Source organism: Lissotriton helveticus, chromosome 6 (assembly GCF_964261635.1).
Source record: "Lissotriton helveticus chromosome 6, aLisHel1.1, whole genome shotgun sequence".
In the NCBI taxonomy this organism is placed as follows: domain Eukaryota; kingdom Metazoa; phylum Chordata; class Amphibia; order Caudata; family Salamandridae; genus Lissotriton; species Lissotriton helveticus.
The window spans coordinates 667,908,797-667,926,491 of NC_136067.1; the positions used below are offsets into that span (position 1 = coordinate 667,908,797).

General features: G+C 47.3%; 1 protein-coding gene across 3 annotated transcripts in view; it reads right to left on the reverse strand.

Annotated features, from left to right (window-relative positions):
• The window catches only part of IBTK (inhibitor of Bruton tyrosine kinase), an 876,521-nt gene that overhangs the window by 756,827 nt on the left and 101,999 nt on the right, over positions 1-17,695 (reverse strand). Inside the window, exon 2 of one of the 3 annotated variants that reach the window (XM_078648127.1) lies at positions 16,743-16,767. The exons of the other annotated variants lie outside the window; for them this stretch is intronic. The gene's annotated coding sequence lies outside the window, so the exon portion shown is untranslated. The remainder of the gene's footprint in view (positions 1-16,742; positions 16,768-17,695) is intronic. 3 annotated transcript variants of the gene reach the window in all.

Consider the following 17,695-nt stretch of genomic DNA (forward strand, 5'->3'; position numbering starts at 1 on the left):
CCACACAAAGTGCCCCAGCAGGACCTGCTGGCGTCGGTCTCCATGACGAGGTCTGAAGCAGAGTCGAAAATCACTTGTCCATTCCACGCATGTGAGAGAGCCACCATTGGATCTCCTACCTTGCTTCTTCAGATAGAACCACCGCTTGGGAGTATGGGAGGCCCTTTCTAAAGTGTGTGGCCTTCATTCTCTGAAGGGCTCACCAATGAAGGGGGCCCAGAAAGATGGCCTGGATGGAGGCCGATAACAGCCCTATAGGGCGCGCAAACTGTCTCGGCGTCATCCAATGTCGGGACAAGGCTCTCCTAAGCTTGTGGCAAATTGTGGCCATCTTCTGGGATGGAAGACTCAAAGTAGCCTCTGTAGAATCTATCATAAACCCAAGAAAGTTCACTTTCTGTGTTGGAACGGAGAGATTTCTTCTCATAAAAACCCCAGACTTTCGTACAGGTTGACTGCCATCTGCAGCTGAATCTACAATTGTCTGGGTCATTGGCCAAGAGGAGCATATCGCCTAGATATACTATGAGGAGGGTCCCCTATGCCCACAGGTGGCCCATGACCGGTTTAGCACCTTTGTGACGCTTAAGTGTGCAGAGGAAAGAATGAACTGCAGGGTCAGGAAATGAAAAGTCTGCTGCTGCCAGACGAACTGTAAAAAACGCCTGTGGGGTGGAAAGTTCGGAATAGCCAAATAGGCATCTTTTAGATCCGGTCGGACCATCCAATCAGAAGGCAAAGGTACATCGCGAAGGAGATGGATGCCCTCCATCTTGAAGTTAAGCTACACCAGTCAGGAGGCGCTAGGGGGCGCACAGCGGGATGGCTGGGTAAGACCACAGCTCCGCCGGACGGCCGGCATCGAACTGGATTGCGCCCATCTGAACGCTCACGAAAACTCCACCAAATGGCAAAAATGGGTGTCTGAATGAAGCGTGCACATTTTGGACAGCGCGATCAAAGGCTGATGAAACGATAATTGGAGAAATCGGAGAAACTAGGTAGCCAGTGCGGAGCAGCGGACAAGATGGCGGCCGCCGCGCTCCACAACAAGTCTTCCCGCAGAGCCTAACAGTAAGTGGGGCACTGTGATCCGATACCGGGAAACTGGTGGAGCCTGAGAGTTTGGAGAGCGAGTTGAGTGTCCTGATGACTACTGGCCGGGTTTCAAGACAGCAATAAGCGGTGCTATTCCACTTCGACATTCGGGGACTGGCCGGGACAAGATGGCGGCGCCCTGTGTGACGGGGATCGACCAGCACTTGCATCGTTAGAGAGAGCGGGGAGGACGCGGCGATACCGTGCGACAGAGCAGCGGTACACAGAATATTAAAACGGAAAGCGGCGAGAAATGTGGCGGCGAACCGCTGGGAGAAGTGACATGGCCGACGCGCTTGTCTATGGCGCCACTTTCATATAAGAGCAAAGGCGCGAACTGGGTCCTCTGTGCTCCGGGGATGTAAGCGGTAGAATTACGTTCATACCACCGTGGGGATGACATTGCGGTGAAATTTGCCTGCAGATGATTGTGGAACTCTGGGCTACCAGCAGCCTATATTGTGCATGACACTTTAATTGCACTATGCAAGACTCTCTAATAAACAGCGCTTTGTTAATGACGCATGAAGTGACACGTCCATGATCACAACAGACCACCACTTTTACGCTCCAGAATCACGCACTTGACAACAAAGACCCAATCGGGAGGCAGGGGCGGCGATCATCCCGCTTGAACACCGATCCCCTAAAATGGCGGCACCCGGTGTGTCGGGGATCGGTCAGTGAACACCGATAGCGCGGGCAAGAGGAACCCGGATTGTCCACATAACACAGATAGAGGCCCGCAGTATATCAGCGCTGGTGGAGACAAGTGATGAGGGTCGGGGACTCTAGGCGATGCTTCATGTACGGCGCACATAACTGACATTCAAAACGCGAAGAGCGCGAACTGAGTCCTCGGGCCCCTCCCGTCTATGAAGATACGGCGTTGGAACCACCATGATGAGGCTACAGCAGACCTCTTGACCCATAGTCCATTACTGAGACCTGTGACGCCATTAGAGCAAGGTTTAAGACGCGGCACCTGTGGTGCGTCATTTCACTAACCCCACACGTGGCGACACAACTCGGACCACACAAGACCGTCACCATAGCGTGCCACAGCCTCACAGTCGCAGACAAAGACCCCAAGAGAAGGACAAAAGCAGCAGGTGAACGTATGTAACGGCTCCATGGAGGGCCGCGAGACCGTAAGCAGTACAAACTGAACATTGCTCTGAGTGCCAGAACGGCGACGTCCATAAGATTAACAAGGTCCTCCCTGCACACAGCTAAAACGTGTATCGCTCCGCAAGGGATAATGGTGAGGCCGGACAAGCAACAACAAAAGATCAGTTTTGAAGCCAAGAAGACCCCTAAAAACGCTGAACAGATGGCAGAGGGTGGCGGACCGCCCGAGATGCCGCCCAACAATAACATGGAGAAGATACTACAGGCCATTCAATCGAACTTACAGGATATTAACGGTAAGCTGGATCACTTAACGTGCAGAATGGATGGCATGTCGGACAAAATTGAATAACATGGCCAACGACTGGACACGGCTGAGACCAGAATTTCAGAAGTGGAGGATGAAGCACGAGCTACCGCAACAAAATGCAATGGCATGGATCGGGTTCTGGAGGTGATCCGTGCGAAGGAGGAGGAATTGGAAGCGCGTTCAAGTTGCAATAATGTGCGCATTACAGGCGTACCGGAAACAACAAACACGGGACGCATGGAACTCTATGTAGAACAATTGTGCACTGAACTGTTTGGTCCAGAGGCCCTCTCCTCCATCTTTATAGTCGAGAGGGCTCATAGATCCTTGGCACCACGTCCTCGCACCAGGTGCTGTGCCGCGACCCATTGTGGCGCGAATATTTAATTATCGTGACAGAGATGCCATCCTCAGGCTTGCGCGAGAGAAGGGGCCCATCACCCATCAAGGTAACGAGCTGGAATTTTATTCGGATCACACCGTCGCAGGCAAGGAAGAAATTTGCGTCCGTGAAGGCCAGGCTCAGGGATCTCCATATTGAATATTCTATGCTGTACCCGGCTCGGCTCCGAGTAATGTGGGAAGGTAAAGCAGTCATTCTATCAACTCCAAAGGCGGCACAAGAGTTTGTTAAAAAGGCTGCAAAACAGGCTAAAACTAAAGCACGAGAAGAACAACACATAGATTCAGACTGAGGGACAATAATGGCTGACAAACGAACGTTGATGGACAGCGGTAAGGTTTTTTTTTAGTTACTTTAAACGGCGAATTGTTGATCTGACCACCTGGTATGGGGATGTGGGGTTTTGGAGCTCATACTTAATGCATAACGTACTTTCCTGAGGGGCAGAGACGTACTTATGACCGCTCAGAGACAGTGTGCCTTCATTCATGCAGTATACATGCTGTCACAGAAAATATGGGACATGAGCGCTATGCTTAACTCTATGCTGAACTCTATTGAACGCATATAAACATTTCATAGCCCGCTAAGTTTTTGCTGCATGGGTCCACGGGTACAGTCTTGAAAGCGCACATGAGCTGTAACATACGACGACAGTGTGGAGAACCCTGAAGGTGGCGCGAGCCACACATGTTTAATGACACTGGCATTGTGAGCGCTAAAGGTATACTTGTTCTAACCTGGACGAACGGCTGGTTGTTAAGTCCATCACACTCTGTTGACCACTCCACGTAAATGTGCTTGATCGCCTATACATATATGACGTGTAGTATAGTAGCATGACACTATTTAACACTGCTCAAGTTCCATATGCAGAAATATGTTGAGCGTAGGAGGCATTGGGCCTTCCAGGCGACACACACATGTGTAACACAAATGCTACTAGAGCCGTCCACGTCCATTAAGTTGGATGTTGAGTTGTGCCCCAAGCGGACCTCCACTAGGGTGTCCCCCAGTATGGTTCTGTTCTAATGGGAGCTGCAGAAAGTTTTGTTGGGATGCAGGGAACGGTTCGAATGGGAAAATGGCTTCGGCATGATTGGGTTGCTGGAGTGGGTAGGGGGGTTGGGGTGTTGTTACCGTTAAGAGACCAAGTTATCTGGAGTATATTACTTGATTTTTTGGTGTACGATAACTGTTTACAAGAACATATGCGACCACGTGTATGGCAGTGTATAAGGGCCATGATCAGATTTATATATTGTTGTTGGTATCTTTGCTTCCACTCTCTTAATGACGCAGAGTACAAAGGCTACAAGTAGAAATCGTGTTAACCTCATCTCATGGAATGTCCGGGGCCTCACACAGCCTAAAAAGGTGCGTCAGATCTTTGCTTACTTAAACAGATGGGAGATAGACGTGGCCCTACTGCAGGAGACACACATCGCGCCTAACACGCATCAATCCATAGGCAAACGCTGGGCGGAATCGGTCTACACGGCCAGCTATTCATCGTATTCAAGGGGGGTGATGACCTTGGTCAGGAAGGGCGTTAATTTCACGACACAAAAGGTGATACAAGACCCTAATGGTAGATACGTCCTTATTACCGGCACACTCAGGGGGCAGAGGTTAACATTGCTTAATGTATACGGACCTAACATAGACGCACCCGAGTTCTTCCAAGAGATATGGGGACACTTACAGACACTCACATTATTTGTGGCGGAGACTGGAATGTGGCGTTGGTGGAGGAGGCTGACCGCTCCCCTCAATCCACAGAACCACACAAGCAAGCTAGAACTAGCCTCTTTCACATAATACAAGACTTGTCTTTGACGGACGTGTGGAGACACGGACACCCTGACATACCGGGCGCTACACACATCTCGGCCATCCACAATAGCTGGTCACGTCTTGACTATTGGCTGGGAACGGAGAGCATTACGCTGTGGACACAGGACATACAGGTTCTCCCTAGAACACTCTCAGACCACAATCCCGTATTGTTGCACATCACAATCCCAAATTACACACCACCACCCTTTCACTGGAGGTTTAACTCTCGCGCTTTATCGGACACGGTTTACGCTGATACCATTCTTAAAGCGATCAAGGAGTATTTTCAGATAAACGAACCAGTCGTAGATGACCCGGGGCTACTGTGGGAAGCCTTTAAGGCTACGCTGAGAGGCGTGTGTATGAGTACCATGGTGGGCATTCTACGGGATCTACGTCAGCAAATTAAACACTGCGACAGGGGTGTGGAATTTTATAAAATATCTTCTTGTCCAAAGGACAAAATGTTTAAGAAATCTTCTTGTCCTGTAAAAAAATCAACTTGTCCCATTTGGTACCAAACAATGAGGTTTCAATGTATGACTGCATTCTCATGTAAGAGCTTGGATAGCAGCCTTTCTGATTATGCCAGGGCTCATTTTACTATATTATTAGAGACAACGGTCCCTAACATGGGAAATATAAGAACATATCCACAAAACTGCAATCAGCGTTTGGTGTTCTATTGTCCCAATGGAACTTTTTTTCATGTATTTACTTCCATACTAATATAATAAAGAGAGAGAACCCAAACCTTTGAGGCGGGTAATCTCAGGAACCACAGTGCCAATCAAAACACCCTATACAGCATTGGAAATGTCAGGGTAGGCAGATGGACATAGGGTATATACCAGCAAAACATATACTTTAGAAGGGCAAAGTACGTTGTTTGACAAAGTAGTCCCTTGGAAGTAGCCCCATCTCTCATTTTTTTTAAAGTAGTTTTACGTTGATTTGCCTTTATTTTGTTTTTAAAATATTTACATGCACCAAAGCTGATGTATTAAATGATTCCTTAGTGCAATGGTAGTTAATGTTTTCAAACTCTACATTGTAGCTTTCTGCACACTACAACCATTTTTAAGTTGCAAATATTTTGCTCTCTTAATCCCTTTTTCAAGGAGCACATTGTTTGGGGTACATTGTCCGTTTTCAAAATAAAGGGGCCGATTAGGATGGAGGATTTTCCGCCTCCTCCGGGCCGGCGGAAGCCACCTCCGGCCCGGAGGAGGCGGAAAATCCTCTGCGGAGTCACCAAAGACCCACCGCCGCATTACGATGGCTGGTGGGTCTTGGTTTCTGTCCGCTGCTTTTCCACCGCGGTCGGATTACAACCGCGGCGGAAAAGCTCTCATTTGGCTGGCAGTGTATCAGACACCGCCAGCCAAATTAGGAAACATTTGTAAACATGCTTTTCCGCGGCGGTTTTTCCACCGTTGAAAAGCATGTGTACTTTTGATTTTGGGGGCCCGTTGCGAGCACCCAGGGTGTAGGCGGGTGGGGGGTGCACATGGGGGGTACCTATGGTACCCCCCAGCATTTACATGCACAAAGCGGCAGGCACCGCGCAGTGCCTGCCGCTTTGTGCATGTAAATGTTAAACATGCTCTTTTAACATTGCGGCGGGTGCTGCTTGAAGCAGCACCCGCCGCAATGTTAAATATCCAGGATGTGACCGCCAGGGTGGCGGTCACATCCTAATTTGCACGGAGGGACCGCCGCAGCCCATGCGGACGGTCCCTCCACCTCTGGGATGGCGGACGGACGCAAGTCCGTCCGCCATCCTAATCGGCCCCAAAATCTCCAATATTGCTTCCATTATTCTTTATACACTTGCACATTATAAAGGAGTCTTCTGGAAGCTATACATATCCACAACTTGTAAATGTTGCAGACAATGCACACTTGCTTTTATTGGATCCCCTGTCAGTAATGCAAGCTGAGATTCCTGCTGACTGTGTTTGAATATATCTGACTTGAATTCTCTGCTCGACCTAACTTTAATGCTATTGACCCATGAACATGTTACACAACTTTGTTTTAAACATTAGCATCCTGGCAAGCCGAATAAACTGTGGGCGACCATACATCTAGCAAGCAAATGCACATTTGTCACTATATTATTTCCCTGAGAAACTACCAATTTGTTTCAGAGTCGATGGGGGGATTTGAGGAAGCCAGCAAGAAAAATGCATCCGTTAGAAAACCCAGAAGACTGGCCATTGAAAAAATATTAAGGTACTATGGTTACAGCAGGCACTGACTTGTCATTGAAGATGTTAAGAAGAAAGGTCATGCCTTCCACAGCAATTTACTTAGTTTCCTCTCCAAGTCATACCATGCAGACTTCATGCAAAGTAATGCTCAAACTCCACACAGCTAGTGTTCTGCATAGCTCCTGCACAACCCACGGGCATGACACACCTCATCTAACAACTTGTATCCTCTGTAGCGCAGCTCATACACTTTACACCTTCTATTTAACAATTCCCTCATGCACTATCCCTTACCCTTACATGAATGATGCACAGCACTGTTCATACCTATTTTACAGCTCATGTCCTGCACAGGTCACTGTAAAGAGAATATGCAGTGTAGCTCAGGTACCATGTGGATCACATGTAAGACATAGTTGGGTCTTGCATTACCATTGTTCCTAGCATCTTCAGTATAGTGCACAAATCAAGGTATGCACAGCCCACGCTTGCACAGCTTATTCCATTTTGACAGGTAGTATCCTCTACGTGCTGAGGGATGCGAAGATAAGGTTCTTATAAAAAAAAAAGGAGATTATGGTGTGTGATTTACAGTCATACTCTGCTACTAAGTAAAAGGAACAGCCCTTTGATGGTTTTATTCAAGGGAGTAGCCAGAAAGTTAAAATACCCCCCACTTTGACCAATGCTCTGACAGCACCAAGTAAGTGATGTAAGTGAGCTCATACCTCCCTAAAACTCCTTTGTCACTTCCATCCAAGCATCTGTCCATTATTCTTTAATGCTACCCTACATCTGTCTGCTCATGTCCACCATTTCACCTTTACATTCAGTCATTCATTCTATCATTCATTCTTTCTTCCCATTCCATCCATCGGCCATTCCATACATCTACCCATCTGTTCACCCATCCACTATCTATGCACGCACCCATCCACTATCTATGCACGCATCCATCCACCCATGCATCCATCATTTGACTTACCCTTCAAACAATAACGCCTTTCAACCATCAATTGTTCCTTTTGCCATTCATTTATTCATCCATCCTCTCAGATTTTAATTTACTTTGCCATACATCATCCTCTCAGATTTTCATTTACTTTGCTATACACCCATCCTTTCAGATTTTATATTACTAGAAATCCTTTTATCCATTACGACTTTTATTTACTCTGCCATCATTTTATCCATTGATCGATCGATCCATCCATCGTTTCACACACCCATCCACTCTTTCACCCAACCATCCAACCATCCATTCATCCTTTTATCCACTCGTCCATCCATCCTTTCATCCACCCATACATTCACCCACTCATCTATCCTTTGCCCCTCTTCCATCCTTCTCTCCCTTTTCTAGCAACCCATCTTCTATATTCTTTTAGTTAATCATCTCTTATCTGCCAAGTTGTAGATGAGGCCCATAAAAAACTCACCTCTGCTGTAGCTGCTATAGGGAGGGGTTCACTATGCCCCAGGTTTTATTGGTGGGGGGCCCTTAATCAGTAGATTTAGCTTTAGAACCGCACGAGCTTTCAATTCATTAAAACATTAAAAAGTGTTGTCAAAATCCTATAAAATAATGCACCCATGGTCACAAACACACGCACAAATAGGTTTAGAGTGGTATTTTATCAGAGTTCAGTCCACTAGGTAAGAGAGGCAGCAACAGCGTGTTAAAAATATAAATATAAATGCTTAAGTTGCATTTGTAAAGATGAATTTTCCATAAACTTAATGTTAGAATATTGTGCAAGGCCCTACATCAAAAAGTGGATTTTGACAACACTTTTTTGATGTGGGGCTGGGCACAATATTTTGTTGCCCGTCATAGTTTACAGAAAATTCAACTTTACAAATGCAACTTTATCATTTATATGTTACTACGCTTTTGCGGCCTCTTACCTTGTGGGCTGAGAATGATCTGATAATAGCTCCGATCACAGTAATAGCCACAGTGTTGGGGAGCAGCCGTGATCTCGGCAGCTGGTGGTGATATGCCGTGTGCTTTACACCAAAGGCACAAGGGCAATGACCTCTGAATGATGGGGCCACGAGGCAGGTTTTGGGGAGCGCAGAGACTTGGAAACACAGGATTATTGTGAAATTAAGTACTTGTGCATTCTGCTTACAAGCAACGGTGACTGGCCTAAATGCTTTCAGCGTGCAGTTGTGAGTTACAGCCTGCACTCTGAATGAAACCGTGTAAGCAGAGAGGTTTTTTTTTTCCTTTTCCAAAAGCGTAAGGCAGGCCTGCCCCGCAACGTTCAAAGAGATGTCAGTGCGTGCCTTGCGCTGTGCGCAGAAAGGAGGGAAGCACTTCTGGGTATTGTCAGTGAATCAAAGGATTATTAAATCGTAGAAAGTTATGCAAATAAACGCAGCACGCATTTGGAAGCAGGTTAGAAGGATTTTGCAAGTTCTTTTCTGGGAAAGGTTTCTGCTGCAGGAAGTGGAGCCTACTTGTCCGACGGACAATAAAAACATAATTACTTGTTGTCCCTGTCAGCAAACAATATGTCCTGGGCGTCGGGCGATATGAATTCCCCACCCCTGTGCGAGACGCGCATGAGGGAGTTGGAGAGAGCCTTCGAGGATACTCAGGACGTCACACTCTTAGGGGAGCTCCGTCAACTGCACACAGAACATCAAACATTTGTGGACGATGAGATAAAATACTTAGATAAAAAGCACACGGCTAGATCATACGGTGAGGGAGGCAGGCCTGGCAGGGTATTGGTAGCAAAGATATGCGAGGGGAGGGCACACACGGCTGTTCTCCGTATCAAATCAACGGATGGGACTCTAAAGACGCAAGCCTCCGATATCCTCAAATGCTTTGTTGACACCTATGGGGCATTGTATAAATCACAACCGACAACTTCGACAGAGGAGACACTTAGTTACTTGGATGATGTGGCGCTAGCGTGGTTGTCGGATGGGCAGAGGGAATACCTAGCCTTACCCATAACGGTAGAGGAAGTCACGGATGTGATAAAATCACTGCCCAATGGAAAAGCTCCCGGTCCTGACGGGTACACTAACGAATTTTACAAACAGTATGTAGATATTTTAGCTCCTCACCTAGTGGCCTTATACGGTGCCGCATTTGAGCAGGCAGAACTGCCCCACACACTCCGTGAGGCAGTCATAATCACTCTTCTAAAGCCTTCCAAAGACCCCGAACTATGCGACTCCTACCGACCGCTGTCACTTATAAACGTTGATTCCAAAATCCTAGCAAAAATACTGGCGGTCCGTCTGACGCCTCTCATGACAAACCTGGTACTCCCTGACCAGGCGGGATTTATACCGACGCGTGCCACATCCCACAACACTAGAACGCTCTTTGCTCTGGCCCAATACCTTCAGCCCTCTACAAAAGCAGTGGCGGTTATGCTAGATGCCGCCAAGGCGTTTGATTCTATAGAGTGGAGTTATCTGATTACCATACTACACAGAATGGGATTTCCCAAACGTTTTGTACAGTGGGTATCCCTGATATACACCAACCCGTGCGCTAGAGTCAGGGTAAATGGGTACGTCCCCGACGCTTTCACGATAGAACGTGGGACAAGGCAGAGGTGCCCACTGTCACCCCTGCTATTCGCCCTAGCGCTGGAGCCATTGGCATGTCGGATTCGCCAAAAATACAAATCGTAAGCCTTACAATTTCCATCCAGGATTCTTCAAATTTCTTTGTATGCAGATGACATGCTTTTGTACGTTCGTGACCCTGCGACTCACCTGAATCCCCTACTGAGAGAATGCATTAAATTTGGAGGCCACTCGGGACTGGCCATAAACTGGCCCAAGTCATCCATCATTCCACTAACGGACACGGCTACTCCACTAGACACGGACAACCCACTAGAATGGCAGGTTGATCCCATTAGGTATCTGGGGGTGCTATTCCACAGATGGCACAACGATCTCCAGGCTGGAAGAAAAAGTGATGCGGTGGATACAACTACCGTTATCTCTGGCGGATCGTATAGCGATCATGAAAATGAATATCTTACCCAAACTCCTACACCTCTTCAATAACATACCTATCACACCTCCCGGGGAAGTATTCCGTTGCATAAAATCACTCGTGTTACAACTTATATGGGCAGGCAAACAAGCACAAATTGATCTTCAGACACCAACACCCACATATCAGAGGTAGTTTTGGTGTACCGGATTTCCTGTTATATTATTTATGCGCCCAGGCACAATATGCAGCTTACTGGTACCACGAGGTACCATACCTCACCCACACTGCTGTGGAGGAAGGAGACGCGAAACCTATACCACTTATAGCTACCTGACACATGTGCAGCAACCCCTCCATGCTCAGGACATAAACACAATAGACACCACAGTCAAGGCGTGGCGGAAATTGTGACAGCTGGCGCATAAATCCCCTCTGTATACGCCAGAAATGCCTCTACACCATCATCAGGCGTTGTCAGTAACGGGAGAAAGGGTGGGCATGAAACTGTTACAACAAGTAGGCATGGAGAAGATGGGAGATATGTTTCACGAAGGCCAATTTATAGAAATTGACGACCTGACGTACATCCAAAATAAATCACAACTGTTCTACTTTACATACTATAGACTGAAACGTGCATTGAAGGAACACTACCCCACCTTCCCTAAAGAGCCAGAGAGTCTCCAAGCGCTGCAGCTGATCATAAAAACACAAGACATATCACACCTAGTGTCTAGACTATACGCCACAGCACAAGCAGAAATACCATACACCACAGAGAGCTAGAGCGAGATGGGACACGGCACTAGAGGCCCCGCTAAATGACCAGGAATGGCAGCAGACATGCGCATTGACACAAATTCTCACTCCTAATGGTAACCTACGCATTTATTCATTACAAGTTTCTCCACCAGGCATACTACACACCTGCACGAATGTGTAAATATGGCCTGCAAGAGGAAGATAGACGTAAGAGATGTAGTTCAGTGGGAGCTGACTTTGCACATTTAGCCTGGTTCTGTGCTCGGTTCCAGGGGTATTGGATGGAGGTAACTGAAGGTATATCTACCATGTTGGGAGTGGCGATAGAATGCACGATACGCACCTGCTTGCTAGGTATTGTCAGGAACCACAGTATAGCAAGCCTGTGCATTTCTAAATTCTATGCTAGGAGACGTTCCTTGGTGAAATTCAATAAGTTAGGGATTTGGTTTCCTTATTCTCCAAGCAGAACCTCCTCCCAAGATGGCCGCTGCAAAGGCCGTCTTGTCCTCAGCAGAGTTAGGGCAGTCTAGAGTATTTGGAACGTTCGCGCGGTGTAAACTGCGCACTTCAATTTCCATTCCGTTCCGAGAGAGTCATAGTGTTCCGTTTCTCCGAGTTAGTTTTTGTAGTAATTAGAGACAGTGTTGAGAGCAGTGAGTTATTTTCGGAGGAATTTCAAGTTCGTTTACCTGGGGCTATTCAGGACAGTATCCTTCGTTTTTACTCTGAACTTGCATCCTGAAGTGAGCCTCAGTAAAGACCCTCCTCACAGAGTTTGCCAGCAGCTTCGCCTAAGTCTCCGGTCAAACCTCTCTCCGCCCTCTCTGTCGGAGCTTCAGCAGAAACTGAAAGTATTCTCCGCTCGAAATCGTGAGGGGAATACCAACTGCCGCCGTGACAGAAGACAAGCGCGAGAGAAATTCGAACTGCAGCCAAGACAGTAAGACACGCGCACCTGCGCTAAGTGAAGTACAATATTCACTTGTTGACTCCTTGCGCTTACCCTGGCTTTTCCTTCCTTTTACCCTCCCCTGAACCTTTTTGCGCGTTTCTTACCGACTGCTAAATTTGAACCAGAGATCGTTGCTGGAACTGCTGCATACAAGGAACCCCAATATCAAGATATTTGCAGGAGAGCATTCAGGTACAGAGAGTAAAAGGAGTAGCTCATATAAGAGAAAGAGCAGGTATAAGCAAACAGAGCCCTCACCCTATTCCTTTTTTATTCCAGCACTACGCTCCCTGTAGCAAGTACTACCAATAGAAGAGAAGCATTGCCCTGAGAATTTCTGGTAGGATCAGCTTCAGTTGTTCTATAGAAAATCCAGTAGAGAGAAGATAGTGTTCTTATGTTCCCTTGTTGTGTGCATTAGGTATCCCAACAGACTGGTTGCAGTGAACCTACACTTTCCTGTGACGACCAGAGGATACCAGAGATTGTCAAGGTTTTCTCTTCTCTGTCCACTTCCCCTTTTCCCCCTTGCTAGTGAGTCTGCTTTTTAGCGGAGGCACTGGGAGGTGGGCATTTGGGACCAGCGTCTATACTGCTCCTGCGAAGGTACTGGAGACTTCTGACAGGTATAACACACACCTCAAAGCCACCAAACGTAAATTTTGTACGATCTCACTCTTACTTGCCAAGAGACAAATCGCACAATGCTGGCACAGTAAAAGGGTGCCTAAGATGTCTAGATGGTTACACGATATGTCCGGCTGCAGGGATAAGCTTCTCACATATGAGGAGGACTTACCGGCAAAATCAAGGCCTAAAGACTTCTGGTGCTACCTCACGGCCTATGTACGGACATTGGAGGTTGACACAGATGAATGATCTAGAGAGAAGGGCCGATAAGAAACGATTATTACCAAAAGGTTATGTGCCCAAGAGATCTGCCTCAGAGGTTGCACAATGGTACACACAGTTCTCATTGCTTTTACTACTGGAATGTACTGGTCTCATTCATTGGTTTAAGAGTTATTGTTATAAGTTCGTTGTGTGAGATTACCACAATGCCATGAAAAGTAAGACACAACAGTATCCACTGCGCCGCCGGACCTACGGTTGTCGGCTGATGGGCTGTGTAACTCCGGCATAACAGTATGCTATATGTTACTTCGCCGCCGGCCCCAGGGTTGTAGGCTCTCGGCAGAGTAAAATATTCTACAGCAATAAAGGTCTTACAATAAAAAAAAAAAGCTACACCAGTCAATTGTGAAATTGCGCAAGTTGATGACCGGACGGGGGCCGCCATCTGATTGGTCGACCAGAAAAAGGTTACTGACAAACCTGTTGGACTTAGGCAAGGTAGGGCATCTGGCCCCTTTCTCTAGAAACAATTTAACCTCCTCTTCGACCAACACAATCTCTTCCTGAGAGGATGGGGTGCCATGCTTGAAATGATAACCCCCAGAACTCTATTTGAAAGCCCTGAACAGTTTGCAGGACTCAAGAATCCCTCATCACAGTCTTCCACACATGCAGTAACAATGCCAAACAGCCCCCTACTCTTGAGAGAGAAAAAGGGCATACACTCAATGGTATTAGAGGAAGCGTTGAATTATTTTGCTACTCTGCCAATGAAGCACCTGCCATGGGTAGAGTAGAAATTTGCAAAATGGGTCTGATCCTGGTAGCAGCCGCACTTGGGGCCTTGCCTTCTAGGAGGGTATTACGAGTTCGATTGGAAGGCTGGGCGTCCCCTGCCTCCACCGGCCCTATGGAAAATCCAAGAAGAGAAGCCCTCTTGATAGAGCAGTGGGCTTTATTTAGCGAAGTAAATTTATTGACAAACTTCCCCAGCTCCTTTAAAAGGCTTCCCGACGAGCCCTCCCCCCACCCGAGCTACTGCTCCTTCTTCTGCCAAATCCCACGTCCACTTTTATCAGTAAAGGACGACACTGTTCTGTGGACAGCACACAGTTAGCATTACCTAGGAACACCATTGTGCCCTTGGAATACCTGGAGAAGACCTCTAGTGAGAATAGGAACCCCAAGGACTTGGAGGCCTTTACCATGTCCAGGATTTGTGTGATGGGGCCAAGGGCATCCAACAACTTATCTTAGCAAACTCGCCAGTATCTGTCAATACCCTTCCTGGGGTCCTTCATAAATTTTGCAAGGAAGGTTGCCATATTTGAGTCAAGCTCCAGGGTCTCAGCTACCATCCGGTCTAGCGAGGGGTGGGGACACTCAGCCTTAAGGCAACTACATGCAGCTTTTCCCAATGGAGCCCTCATGCAACTAGCCATGTAGGTTGCCACCTCTGGGGAGGGAACCCAGTCAGAGGGGTGGGGATGGAGGATGTCCTCCAGGGCCAAAATGAGGTGTCATCTGGTACCATAGAGCCAGTAACAGGAGGGTTAGGCATAGGACGCCAGGGTCTGGATGGTCCAGCCTCCTCATCTGCGTCCCTGTGGATGTCATCTTCGGTGGAAATGGGCCTGGGGTATTATCATTAAGGCCCGTCGCATTCCCAGGGGGAGGGGAGGTTGGGTCGGCACTAAAAAAAACTCCCTGAGGCGCGCAAAGGCATCTGGATCAACCCCCAAACTTTGGATGGGACAGGGTCCATGTCAGAGGGCTGGGCAGGTTGGACAGGAAGTTTACTGACAGGGGACTTCTGCCCCCGAGAAATAGAAATCTTTGCGGAGTCGCAAGCAATCTGTTGCGCAAGGCGCTGCTCCATAGTGCCCATAGCCTCCTCCACTGCCCTATAAATAGAGGTGTCCACAGTCTCGTAGAACTTCTCATCCCACTGGATTCAAGCCAGGGCGTCTCCTCTCTCCTGAAATTCGGTCTCCATAACCACTGATCAGAGGGAAATAGCAAAACTAGAGGGCAGGTTCAGGTGCCATATATAAAGGGCAGTGGAATAGCAGTGTGGGGCTGAAGATTTCGGGCTGGGGAACCCAGCAAAGTAGGAGTGATTAACGTCTCACAATTGGCAGAACACGAGCCCCTCGGTGCAATGGTTTTTATAAACTAGGGAGGGAGCTTGCCTGGGAGGGTGTTCCCTATGGCTTGTATAGCCAGCAACAGACAGAATACAGACCCTGGGGGCGTGTCTCATAAAACACTTGATACCGCCCCTGGAAGTCCCAGGGCGTCAACCTGATAAAATATGCAGACAGATGCTTTCCTCACCTGTACAGACCCTCATAAGAGGGCGTCACTCTTCAGGCAAGGACCCGTTTGACAGGTTGTTGGAATCGTGTGGCATGGAACCAGAGGGCAGCTGCATCACCGCAGCACCCTGGTGTGCACAGAGGACTTGTCCACACTTACCAACACCTCACTCAGCCACGTAGAGGCGCAAATCGTTTCCACGGTGAAAAACAAGAAAGGCGTCAACAGCGCCGCATGCACAAAAAAATAGCACGTAATAGTAATTAACAATATTAATTAACCATAATAACAATAAACCCAGCAAGAAGGAAAGTAGTGAGTTATCTTGGCTGCGAGCAGGGAAGAAAGAGGCACTACTGACACGAACAGAGGACTATATCGCTCAGGCTGAATTCTGATTGGATGTTAATGAACCGTTAGAAATGTTGTCCATTTGCTTTAACAAAGTTCTCAATGACTCATCGGAACTGCAGTTTTTTTTATAGTTATGAGGAAATGGCTGCTGTAAATAAAAATAAGAAAGTGATAGCATAGGCCTCGCCTCCAATCCAGACATAGAATCTAACTGTAGCCACAGCCATCTCAACCAACTCTGTGGCCTTAAACCTCCAACAAATGTTTTCTGCCTGAACTCACTCCACACCAACACACACTTAATGTCATATTTTCCGTCCTGGGACAGGTTACAGTGACAGACAATTCCCCAGTCAGCTGAGCTGACCACAATATCAACACACCCATCGATGACAATACTTCAAAATACCAACAACAACAAATGTTCATGCAGATAGTGGTAAAACTGAGCCCTCCAAAAGATTAAACTGCCATCATGAAAGAGCCCCACTAAATATGCAAGCTCAAGAAATACACACCTTCTACAGCTGTATCCCTACTGCCCTGGACAAAAAGATACAGATAAAGATCAGTTGGCTGAAAACAATAAAAGAATGAAATGCCAACTCAACATATTACAACACACATGGAGAAAATAAAAAAATGACAAAGATAAAACCATACTATACCACTATAACTGAACCCACAAAAATGCACAAGATTCTAGCAGACTTTGGAAATCCTGAGTGCCAAAACACAAAAACACCATAGTCGCAAAGCCTTCTGTGACAAAATTAACATGTAAAATGAAAAAAATATCTCACTTTAGAACCCCAACACATGACCCAACCACTACGGAAAGAAACAAAAGGAATATGCTACTTACCAGTATGCATCTGTTCTTGGCATGTAGGGCTGCTGACATTCATATCTTGAGCATAGATCGCCGCCTAGTGTTGGGTCCGGGTGATTGCACTTTGTTGTCCTGGAAGAGCCTTCGAAGTATCACGAGATAGGTGACTCCTCCCCTGGACTACAGTGCGCATGGGCATCTTCCCCATCTCAGATTGTTTTTCGCCATTGTGGCAAAGATGGAGTATAGTAAGTAAGAGATGGCCATCCAAAAGAGAATCCTGCAGCTGCAACAGGCACCGGGGAGGAGGGTGGGCGATATGAATGTCAGCAGCCCTACATGCCAAGAACAGATGCATACTGGTAAGTAGCATATTCCGTTCTAGGCATGTGGGCTGCTGAATTCATATCTTGTGCATAGACTGTATAGCAGTATCTCCTCTAGCGGTGGTCACCTGTAGCAGCTGCAGCAGTCTGAAAAAGAGTTTTAAGGACAGCCTGGCCTACTGCAGCTTGCTGCTTTGATTGCACGTCTACACAATAGTGTTTAGTGAAAGTGTGTATGGTAGACCATGTAGCTGCCCTACATATGTCTTCAAGTGGAATATTCCCTAGGAAAGCCATGGATGCCCCTTTTTTC